This window comes from Hydra vulgaris, chromosome 07 (genome assembly GCF_038396675.1).
Source record: "Hydra vulgaris chromosome 07, alternate assembly HydraT2T_AEP".
Taxonomy (NCBI): Eukaryota; Metazoa; Cnidaria; class Hydrozoa; order Anthoathecata; family Hydridae; genus Hydra; species Hydra vulgaris.
Genome location: NC_088926.1, coordinates 19271005 through 19284431, shown reverse-complemented (window position 1 = coordinate 19284431; position 13427 = coordinate 19271005). Strand labels below are relative to the sequence as shown.

Sequence of the window (13427 nt, the reverse complement as noted above, 5' to 3'; positions counted from 1 at the left end):
TTTGATCACTAATCCGACTTTTTCAATCTAGTATTTAAGTTAAAATTTCTTTGTTGGTATTGGTATGTTCTTCATTGAGTAGTTAAAGGAATGTTGTTCCATATTCCAAAATTGCTTAAATAATTATTATTATTATTTAAAAGCACCAATATTATTTAGAGAGTGCTCAACAACAAAGGACTATTAATATAACAATAATACAATAAAAGGATATATATATATATATATATATATATATATATATATATATATATATATACCATAAACCTAATTTTTTAAATAATCCTACTGTTTGTCTAATTAACCCAGCTAAGAATGAAGTTGGTAGAATAAGTAAGCATATTTTATCAGATATTATCACCAACCTAAGAAATATTTTGCAATTAAATCAGTGGAATAGTACACAAAATGTAATAAATTGGTTCAAAAACATCAATGACAAACTTTTTTATAAATTCCTTATTTTCGACATCGTTGACTTTTACCCTTCTATAAATGAAAAGCTACTTATCGACTCCATAAACTTTGCAGAACAATACGTTTCCATTGATGCTGATCATAAATCTTTAATTCTCCACGCGCGTAAGTCTTTATTATTTACCAATGATCAAGTTTGGATTAAGAAAACAAGTGGTTTGTTTGATGTTACCATGGGTGCATTTGATGGAGCGGAAGTGTGTGAGTTAGTTGGTATTTTTCTTCTCTTCCGGATTTCGCAATTTTATAAAAAATCTGATTTTGGATTATATAGAGACGATGGCCTAGCCATGTTTAAAAACGCAAGCGGCCCAAAAATGGAAAAAATTAAGAAGCATTTTACTCAAATATTTAAACAATACAACCTCTGTATTTCGATTCAATCTAATATGAAAGTTGTTAACTACCTTGATGTTACATTTGATCTTAATAACTGCACTTTTCAACCTTACCATAAACCTGATAGTACGCTAAATTATATCCATGCTAGTTCCAACCATCCACCAAGCATTTTAAAACAATTACCAACCTCAATTGAACATAGATTATCTTCCAATTCTTCAAACGAAAAAATTTTCCAAAAGTCTGCTCCTATTTATAAAGACGCATTAGAAAAGTCTGGATTTCCCACCAATCTCCAATATCATTCAAATCTAAATTCTTCTAATACTAATAAACGAAAAAGAAATATAATATGGTTTAATCCCCCTTTTAGTAAAAATGTGGTAACAAAAATTGGACACCTTTTCTTAAACTTAATTGACTTACATTTTCCATTACATCATAAGCTCCACAAAATTTTCAACAGAAACACAATAAAAGTTAGTTACAGCTGCATGCCAAATATTCGATCTATTATTAATTCACACAACCAACAAATTTTGCGCAACAAACTCACCACTAATGATATAAATTGCAATTGCATTAAGAAAACTGCATGCCCGTTAAATAACGAATGTCTATCAAAAAACGTTGTATATAAAGCCACTTTATCATCACCTAATCCCAGTCTTACGGAAAAATATTACATCGGTATCAGTGAAAACGCTTTCAAGCTCAGATTTGCAAACCACCCTAAATCATTTAATGCAACCAGATATAGAAATGATACAGAACTTTCCAAAGAGATCTGGAAACACAAAGACGCAGGTAACATGCCTATAATTAAGTGGAACATAATTAAAAGATGCCAATCTTATAATCCATCTACAAAAAGGTGTAACCTTTGCATCAGTGAAAAATATTTTATTATGAATTTTGATAGTGGTTTACTACCTAATAAAAAAAGTGAATTGGTTTCTGCTTGTAGACATAGGAAAAAATTTTTACTTTCTAACTTTGATACCGGCGATTAGCAAATATTGGATCACGTACACTTGACGTCAGATGCCGTTGCAACGCTAAATTTGTATTTTTTATAACGGTTTTTATTTTATATTTGAATAATATGGCTGATGATTGCCGAATGGCATGAAACTTCAAGTTCCATTATAAAGTTGTATTTTCTCATTTAAAATATTTTAATAATATTATATATATATATATATATATATATATATATATATATATATATATATATATATATATATATATATATATATTTATATATGTATATATATATATATGTATATATATGAGTGTTCAAAAAAATTAAATTTTCAAGAATACACAAAAAGCCAAATTTTGGGGCAGATATTAAAACAATACGATTATAAAAAAAAAAATTCCAAAGGAGTTGACATTTACCTTGTGCTCAAGCGACAAAACCCCCCAAAAATTCCCCAATATTGTTCCTAAATTATTTGGCTTTTGGGCGCAAGGTAAATCCCAATATTTTGTAAATCTTTTTTTTCTAATGTGATCATAATGGTCTAAAGTTTATTTTTAGATTGTTGTGTATCCTAGTTTTTTCATAATTGTTGTTTAAATTAACAAAAGATTTCGCAAAAAAATAATATTGCGCAAATACGCAATAAAATGTTGTTTTTTTTGAATAAATTATGCAACATCATTTTTATTTTAAACAACGATTATGAAAAAACCAGGATACACAACAATCTAAAAAAAAAATATGGACCATTAAGATCACATTAGAAAATTTTTTTTTACAAAATATTGACATATACCTTGCGCTTAAAGTAAAACAATTTAAGAACAATTTGGGGCATTTTTTGGGTATTTTGCCGCTTAAACACAAGGTAGATGCCAATATTTTTGGAACTTTTTTTTTGTAATTATATTTTTTAATATTTGCCCCAAATTTGGCTTCTTGTGTATTCGCGTTTTGAAAATTTTTTTGAACACCCCTAATATATACTACGGTGTCCCAGCTGCCCCTAGCAACTTGGTTAAATTTTTTCGAAATTTTATTGGATTTAGGGGGAACACAAGACCCTTGAACACTTGCCGGGTCCCTATATTATAAAAAAAAAAAAGTTTTTCAAAAGTATGTCATGTTGGGTCTCAAAAGAAGCGAAATCATATAAAATTTCAAAAAGAACAACCATTTTATAAAAAAAATATTATTCAAGATTTTTTTGGGAATTATAACCAAAAAAATACACTTCTTTCATTTTTAGTTATAAAAGGTCTTTTTTCTGCAATAAACTTTAACCGAGTTGCTTTAAGAATATGAACAGAAATATGAGTTTAAGAATAAAAACCGAGAAAGTTTTAAGAATATGAACAGATCTTTTTTAGAATATAAAGGGCGGCTGGGACACCCGAGTGTGTATATATATATATATATATATATATATATATATATATATATATATATATATATATATATATATATATATATATATATATTAATAAGAAAACATCAAACAATACGAATTCTCTTAATACAAATAATAATTTATTTTGAGAAATTTTCACTGGGTTATGGATACCAGCATCATCAGCTCGTAAAATATTACAAAATTTTTGAACGTTAAAAAACAGTTTAATAAAAAAAATTTTTAACTGACATCAGCAGTTGAATGGCTTCTTTTTTCGTTACGCAAGAATATAAAAAGTGGAGTCCAAAATTTAGTTTTAACAAATTGCCCATTATCGAGATTTATTCCGCCATTTGATGGGAAACATTGGTGCCTCTGTATTTCGAGTGCTTCTCGTACTTTACGGTCGAATTTTTTTGTTTCAACTTTAAGAGTTTTAATTTTCTCCCAATTTATTTTTTCAGAGCAAAACTTGCTATGTGTTGCAATTGCTGACTGATGATGTTTGCCATCCTTTAAACTTTTTTGGTGTTGTTGAATTCTTGTTTTAATTTGTAATTTTGTTTCTCCTACATATTTTTTCGAGCAATTGCATTCAACTAAATATGTACCAGGCTGGCTATTTAGGGGCAATCTAGATTTGTTTTTACATGTTAATATTGTTCTTAAATTAGGATTTGATTTAAAAACTACTCTATAGCCAACTTTTCTAAATATTTTCCTTAACTTTGGTGATAGTGAAGGTATCCACGGTAATGATACTGTTTGGAAAGCATTGTTCTCGGATTGAATTCTATTGTTCTTTACGTAGCGTTTTTTCCTAATTTGATTTGCAATACTTTTTAGTTGGCTTTCAATGTACCCATTTTCATTAAAAACTTGAATAAGAAAGTTTATCTCATTTTTAAAATGTGTAACACTGCATATGGAGTGCGCCCTGTGAACATAACCTTTAAATATTGCGCATAAAATTTTGGGGTCATGATTCGAGTGCGGTTTTATTTGAATATTTGTAATGGCTTCTTTTCTGTAGACTTTAAACTCATACTTACCTTTGCTGTTATTTATTATTGTTATATCTAGGAAATTCAGAGTTTTGTTATGGTTTTTTGTCTCAATTGTGTATTGTATTGCAGGGTGTTGTTTATTTAAAATTATTTTGAATTTCTCTGCTTCTTGGATGTTTGAAAATCTAGCATGGCTATCATCGACGTATCTTAGATAGGATTTTAAGTCGAGAGGAGGATTTAATGTCTTTGCAATTTTGAAGGCATTTTCTTCGTGATGTTGCAGAAAAGATTCTGCCAATACAACCATGAATGAAAGACCAATAGGACCGGAATTCTCCAATTCATGGATCTCGTTGTTCCACAAAAAATAGCAACGATGTAAACAAAGCTCTATAAGTGTTTTTGTTTCTGATATAGTAAGCTTGGTAAAACATCTGTAGGAATCATCTTTATTTAATTGATCTATAAGAATTAAAGTAACTTCTTTAAGTGGAATTGATGGATAAATGTTTATCACATCGAATGAAACTTGAACTTCGTTTTCGTCTACATTCCATGAGTTTGCTTTGTTAATAAAATCAAAAGAATTTTTCAAACATGTTTTATTTTTATTTAAGATAGGTTGTATTGCTTTAACTAAGTAGTTAGATATTCCATAATTAGGTGTGTCGACAGTTGATATAACTGTTCTCATAGGGTAAGCTTTTTCAGGCTTATGAGCCTTAAATCAAATCACGACCCCAAAATTTTATGCGCAATATTTAAAGGTTATGTTCACAGGGCGCACTCCATATGCAGTGTTACACATTTTAAAAATGAGATAAACTTTCTTATTCAAGTTTTTAATGAAAATGGGTACATTGAAAGCCAACTAAAAAGTATTGCAAATCAAATTAGGAAAAAACGCTACGTAAAGAACAATAGAATTCAATCCGAGAACAATGCTTTCCAAACAGTATCATTACCGTGGATACCTTCACTATCACCAAAGTTAAGGAAAATATTTAGAAAAGTTGGCTATAGAGTAGTTTTTAAATCAAATCCTAATTTAAGAACAATATTAACATGTAAAAACAAATCTAGATTGCCCCTAAATAGCCAGCCTGGTACATATTTAGTTGAATGCAATTGCTCGAAAAAATATGTAGGAGAAACAAAATTACAAATTAAAACAAGAATTCAACAACACCAAAAAAGTTTAAATGATGGCAAACATCATCAGTCAGCAATTGCAACACATAGCGAGTTTTGCTCTGAAAAAATAAATTGGGAGAAAATTAAAACTCTTAAAGTTGAAACAAAAAAATTCGACCGTAAAGTACGAGAAGCACTCGAAATACACCAATGTTTCCCATCGAATGGCGGAATAAATCTCGATAATGGGCAATTTGTTAAAACTAAATTTTGGACTCCATTTTTTATATTCTTGCGTAACGAAAAAAGAAGCCATTCAACTGCTGATGTCAGTTAAAAATTTTTTTTATTAAACTGTTTTTTAACGTTCAAAAATTTTGTAATATTTTACGAGCTGATAATGCTGGTATCCATAACCCAGTGAAAATTTCTCAAAATAAATTATTATTTGTATTAAGAGAATTCGTATTGTTTGATGTTTTCTTATCAATATAACATACACTCTTATACACGATGTCTACACTGAAATCATATATATATATAAAAATAAAGGGTGTGTCATAAAACAACATTTTTTGAAAATGTTTGATGATACCCCTAAATGTGTTCTATATAATAAATTAATGCTAAACTTAAAAAAATTTTAAATAAAAAAATTTTTTAGGGGTCACTCAAGACCCTTAAACATCAGACGGGTCCCTAATATTTCGAAAAAAGAAGTTCTTTAAAAACATATCATGTTGGGTCTCAAAAGAAGTGAAATTATATAAAAATTTAAAAAATAACAATCATTTTATAAAAAAAATATTATTTAAGATTTTTTTGGGAATTATAATTAAAAAAATACACTTATTACATTTTTAGAAAAATTAAAAAAAAAAATTTACGGAACACAAATTCAAAAAGTTTGCTTGAAAAAACTATGAAAATATATACTTTTTTATTTTTTGTTAAAAAAACAATAGTTTTTAAGACAAAATGTAAACTAGTAATCTTTATATAAATGATTATTAAAAACTTGAAAATTTTTTTTTAAATTGATAGATTGCCTGCCCAAACCAAACCCTCAGTCAATGTAGTAGCACTCTCTTGTAGCAGCAGGCTATAAGATAGTCAATGTCGCAACACTCTCCGCATGTTTTAAAAAATATGATTTAAAAAAAAAAACTCTATCAATTAAAAAAACTTTCTAGTCATTATTGCGATTTAAAAAAAATGATAAAACTTAATTTATTCTGCATTATTTTGATTGTTTTAACTTTTTGACAATAAAATGTAGGTTAAGAAGCTGCTTAAACATTGCACTGTGGTTTAATAATGGAGATTTATTATGTGCATGTGTCATATTTTGCTCAAATGTTGGTAAACAATGTTTGCGAGTAAACAGAGTTCTATTAATAAAGTTATCTACACTTCAAATTAAATTTATTTGTAGATAATACTAGGTTGTCTATAAGAAATAATATTAAAACAATATTTCCGAATAGAATAGGACTAAAATGGGGCTAAAGTGAAATTTGGTTGTTTTTCAGGTGAAGTTTAACCTGTGCTTACATTATAGTCTATATTCTAAAGTTGTAAATTTTTTAGTGACTAACTTGATCTTTTATATAATATATATAATATATAGTAGCTTGTGAATATAAATATAATAGTTCGTTAATTATTTAAAGCAAAAATCATAAATCGGTTACTTTTTTTTGTGATAATATTATGCTTTTAAAGACTAGTAAGTTTTCTTTTTATTTTAATTACAAATACTGACAGAAATATTATGTAGGCTTTAATACTAAAATTTATTATTTTTAAACCTCTTTATAGTATTTTATCAAATTATTTTCAATATCTACAATTTTTCTTTTTCTAGGCTGAGCTTTTTTTTGGTATTTTTTTTACAGTTGGGTTGTTTTTTATGAAATGCTCATCCATTATGCGTTTAATCTACATACCCTACATATCTATATGCCAGTCTTAATGCGGTTGATTTCAATACTCTCTCCACCTTGCTCTCCATAAGTACCATTTCTGACCAATTATGACCATTTCTAAGCCACATGTTTTTATTTTGCATTAGAAGCACATATTACATTGTTGGCTACCACCTAAAATGTTTTTTTTATTATCAATAACTATTGAAAGTGTTGAATCTGTTGTTTTAAAATTTAAATAATTGCAATCTTATTGCAATATAATAATTGCAATCTTGTGTAACTAGATAATATTTTCATGTTGAAATAAGTACTGCTCATGTTTGCTTTTAAACTGATCATTTCTTTAGCAGATACTTTGGCTTTTGAAGTATTTGATTTGGTTAGAATAGATTCTATTTTATTTTCATTAAAAGATTTCAAAACTCGGTGTTGATGTGAAGCATAAAGGCTAAAATGTTGTGTAATTTACTTAAATTACTTAAAACCAAACTATAGTTTCCTTAAAATTTATAGCAATTTTTTTTTGCTTTAGTAATTTGAGAGTCTGTTTTTGTAAAAATAGTTTTACCTTTGGTCCACTTAAGGCATTTTGTTTTTGATATTAGTTTGCCAATGATAAGTGGTAATGGACATGGTGCACAGAATGAATGAAGACAGTTTTTAAAAATAATTGGTTTATGCATAATGTAGTTGCAAATACTACACACACAAAGATGCATTTGAGGGTTTAAGATGTGGTTAATATCTTGTAATTTAAATTTTGTTTCAGGTAAAAGTTTAGATTGTATGTTATTTATTGTGTCTAGTCCAAATATTTTTACTATAACTAATATAAAGGTCTTCCTATCTTTTTCTTTTTTTTTTCTTTCTTTATGCAAACATATTCAGTCAGATTGCAATTTTCAGTCCAAGATCTTAATTTTAGTTTAGTGTTTGAAACTTTTTCAATATTTTTTAACATCGAAAAGCATCTGTAACACATTTTTTGAGGATGCATATTTGGGAGTTCCTTATCAATTTGGATAGAAAAAAAAAAAAAATTACTCTAACAATACATTTTGTTATAAAAACACTATCATTATCTCCATTATTCTCCGCATATTCTGTATAATGTTTTTAGTTTTACATCATGAGACTCAGCCAGTTTGTGTTTTAAGTAACCGGACTCTGATTTTTTTTATTACAAAATTAAAACCTTTTTTTTTTTTAAATATATATAGCTTTAAAGCATTAAAAATTGTAATAAACACTAAATTATTCTGTTTTAGTAGTATGGATAATCATATAATAATTTCTGACTTTCCAGCGTATTTTATCATATAAAAATTAATAAATTTAAATATTTCAAAAGAAATGTGTTTTCCTTGACCACACTTTTATCAGTTTATGAATTTATATCTGGTATATACATCTTTAAAGCAATGATATGACCTTTTTTATTATGTTTTGGTAAAAGACCATTACAAAAAAAAAAAATCAAAATTACAATGTTGTTGTTGTTTTTAAAGTAACGCATGTGCATAATTAATAGAAGTTACTTCCTGAAAGCAGTACTTTAAAACATTGAACTCAAACATACGTATATAGTAAATTATATATATATATATATATATATATATATATATATATATATATATATATATATATATATATATATATATATATATATATATATATATACATAATTAAAACTCAGTTTAATGGTTCTAAGGCTGGTTGGTAGTATTGTTTGCCAAACTCTGTGGTAGCTCTCAGAGAGGTTGATTCCATCAATAGTTGTAAAATATCAGAGTATTAATAGTGCCATATTGCGCATGGATGGTGTCCCTGATAATGCTTTTGGTGCGCATTGTTGAGGCCTCATAAGGAGCATTAAGTTACAACTTTGTTTATTGCTTGGGATGGCGTGCTCTATCTATAAATGAACCAAGTTCTCTTTAAACTTAAACCATGCCCAAAATAACTAAAAATATTTAACTTAAAAACCATCCCCACCAGCCAATTGTTTCACTATATCTTTCACAAATATAAAAGTAACTTTCAATCAGTCAAATTTCACCTCATGCAAAATTCACCAGACTTGCTTGCTCTTTGTGAGACTAATTTAAATTTGACTGTTCCTTCTTTAGATCTCAATATTGACGGATACTATCCTTTAATTCACAAAGATTCTATTTGTTACATACTTGGTCATCTACTTAAGCACCAATGTTGAGAAATCAAGTTTGAATCTTCTGAACATTCTTTTATGTACTTCCGCTTAGCACCTCTTCACTCTATCAACTTTCTTTTTGTTCTTTATTACTCTCCTTCTTCTCAAGACTGCACTTTTTTAGATGTAATTTCAGATTAAATTGACCATGCCCTTTTTCTTTACCACTCTGCTAATACTGTTTTTATTTGTGATTTTAATGCTCATCACACTAAATGGTTTGGCTCTAACACCATTGACTCTGCTGACACTAAATCCTTTAATTTCTGTTTTTCTCAATCTCAGATAGTCGACTTTGTAACTCATTTACCAGACAACCTTTATCACTTAACTTCACCTCTTGATTTGTGTCTTGTCAGTTTTTCCTTGTTCTCCTGCCATTCCAGTTAAACATATTAATCAATTGTTAGACATTTAAATCACTCCAGCTTCTGTTGCTGAAGTCATATCTAAATTAAACTTTTCTACAACTTTTGGTCAAGACAACATTTCTGTAATAGTCTTACAAAAATGTTCTCCAGAACTCGCTAATTCTCTCCAAACTACTTATTAAGTGCTTGACTGAATCTTGTTTTCCTGCATGCTAGAAAACGGCATCTCTTGTTCCAATTTTTAATAACTCTGAAGAAAATTCTATCCTCTCCAACTATCGTCCTATCTGTTATTGGCGTCTTTGAGTCTTTGATCAACAAATTTCTATGGCTGACTTATTAACTACTGTGACAGAAAAATTCTATCATGCATTAGATGGAGACAACAAGGCAAGAGCTATTGCTCTTGACAAATCTTAAGATTTCGAAAAAAATTGACATGCTGGTTTTTTCCATAAGCTTGCTTCCTATGGTATATCTGGAAAAGTTTTTGAGATTATAAAACCATTTCTTTCTGATTGGTTTATTAAAGTCATCCTCGAGGGCCAACACTCTTTTTCTTTTCCAGTAATTTTTGAGGTACCTCAAGGTTCTACCCTTGGTCCTGTTTTGATTCTTATCTACATTAATAATCTTCCTTACATCTAAAGTTGCTCTATTTGCTGATGATTCAACTTTACTTCAACTTCTGTCTTGACAAAAATACTCTCTTTTTGATCGTTTAGAACAGGCTGCTGATCTTGAATCTGATTTCACTTTTAAAACAGACTGGCTTTTTAACTTTAACAAAAGCAGTGGCTTTTTAACTTTAACAAAAGCAGTGGCTTTTTAACTTTAACAAAACTCAGTTATTTACTGCAAACAACTATCATAATACTGTCGACATTCTTATATTGATGAATAGCTCCCCTTTCACTGAGACCTCTTCTTTACATCTTCTTGGATTATAGGTTACTACTGAACCCTCATGGAAACCATATATACAATTGATTGCTAAATTAGCATCTATTAAGGATGCTAATTTAGCAATCAATTATATATATGATCTCTTTATCGTGCTTGCCATTATCTTATACCTGATTCCATTCTCTACCCCTACAAATGTCTTATTCGCCCTTGCATGGAATGCTTTTGTCATAATTGGGCTGGGGCTTTCTAACGATGCTCTTTCTCTTCTAGACAAGGTCTAAAAATGCATTGTAAATGTAGTTGAACCTACTATATCTGTCAAGCTTGAGCCTCTCTCCCATTGTTGTAAAGTTGCATCTCTTTCTCTTTTTGACAAATCACGGTCACCGCTCAAAGGAGCTGTTATCTCTAGTTCCATCAACTAAAACTCTTGCTTGACTTGTCATTCAGCAAATTCACATTTTTTTTTGTACCTGTCCCTGCATGCTTTTTTATTCATCTAGTAGGAATGAATTAGAACTCATATATATATATATATATATTGTGTTTCAATGTCATATCTTGTTGTACGTGAATATATATATATATTTAAAAGGTAAATGGGATGCATCTGGTGCAACCGAACATGGTCGAGAATGTAATGGCATGTTTGATTGGTCAAATCCGAAAACTCTAGCAATAAAATCAGAGTACGATCAACGCAAAGTTAGAGAATCACTTGAAATTAATTACGCCTCAACATACCAAGAAATAAAAAATGCTCCAATACTTCTGAACCGTGACAATGGCATTAAAATTTCTACAAACAGTTGGAGACCTCTGTTTCAAAAAATTATCCAAAAAAAGGAGTCAAATAATATTTGCTAGTTTTATATTTACGTTATTATGTAATCATTTATGGCTTCTTTTTAATGTCTTCTTTGACGTTTTTAAGTAATATTTGTAACGGTTTTTTTTTGTACTATATTTTACGTCTGATGACGATCTGTGCAAAAGCAGATCGAAATATTACGAAGAATAAATTTAGTTTGTACGCAGCTGTTTTTTATGCTTTATATTCAAAAATATATATATATATATATATATATATATATATATATATATATATATATATATATATATATATGTATAGCAAAAAAATTTTTTAACAAATATGAGTCAGAGTTCCAGGTAACAAAAAAAAAACTTTTCAAACTAAGATGAGTAAAATATATTTAATAGTTATATTTTAACAAATATTTTAAATTTTTCTCAAACACAGAAGGCCTTTTATATAAAATCTTCATGTGTGTATGAGATTTACAAAACTATAAAAAACTCTTTATATTGAACTTCTTATAAAAAGTTTAAAAAGGAAGTAATTAAGGTTTATATAAAAAAAACTATAATTAACAAAATATAGTGTAACTTTATTTTTGTTGGTAAGGAAACTTTAAAAGTAATGTGAAAACAATTACTTTCTGTTTATATGTTCAGTGTGTCATGTCCCTGTTTATGTAGGTGAGCTTCATAAATAAGAAGTAAATTCTTATTTGAGAGTTTTAACATTGGAAATAATTTTAAAAAAGTTCATTATTATGGCAATTGAAAAGATGCTGATCAAATTTATATGAACCAATACCTGTTCTGCGTGTGTAGATGTGTAGATTAGTCCTTAACCTTAGGTTATTAGTTTTACCGATGTATGTTGTTTTTCCATTACATGATAGAAAATAAATAATATTTTTTGAATTACATGATATTGAAGTTTTAATGTACCATACTTTACAAGATGATGTTGTAAAATGATTATCAAACTGAAGATACATAGTACATAACTTACAACGTTTTGATACTCATTTTAAAACGAATGCAAGGTGAATGAAATGATGAATGCAAGGTACTATTTATGCACAACTTTAGGCAAACTATTTTTAGAAAAAATGGTATTGACAGATAAAACAATTAAAACATAGAATACAATACAAGAAATTAAGCAAAAAGCATTACCTGGTTCTAAATGAGAAAGGGGAGCTTAATTGCATCCAAACATCACAATATATATACTAAAGTTAACATTCTTTTTAGAAATACCAGTTCTGAAAGGCCTAAAACAACTCCTCTTGTTGCTGATATTTTATACCCTCATAAAAAGAATGTTACTGCTTCTATCAAATGGGATATTGATCATGAGTAGAGATGTACTGGAATTCTGTTCTGGCCGGAATTTGCGATTTTTAGGTCAATCTGGTTCCGACTGGAATTACAATATTTCAGGCTGGAATGCTGGAATTTATTTTTTACCTTTTTTTTAAGACATGTGACACAGATTGTGTAAATTAAATTAAAAAAATCATTGTCCTACAGGGCAATGAAGAACTAAAATTAAACCTAGGTAAAAAATATGAAATTCTTAACAAACACAATGCAATGTTATTTGCAGTAAATTTGTATCCAGGATTTTTTGGTGTTTGAGATAGCTAACTACCAGATATGGAGCAAACTGCAAACATTTGTATGTTTATACTTACGTCAAATAATGAGGCTTTGCAAAAAATTGCGATGATTGAAGGCTGAGAATGAAAAATCCCTTTGACTTTATCACCCCACCCTGTCACTGGCAGTAATCAATTATGTAAGGATTTCAAGAAATTTAGGAATATCGTGGTGCAAAAAGAGTT

The 13427-nt window shown here is 28.5% G+C and overlaps 1 protein-coding gene across 4 annotated transcripts in view; it reads right to left on the bottom strand.

Annotated features, from left to right (window-relative positions):
• Window positions 1–13427, bottom strand: part of LOC124806626 (receptor-type tyrosine-protein phosphatase S) — a 94092-nt gene that overhangs the window by 38061 nt on the left and 42604 nt on the right. The window lies entirely within an intron of this gene.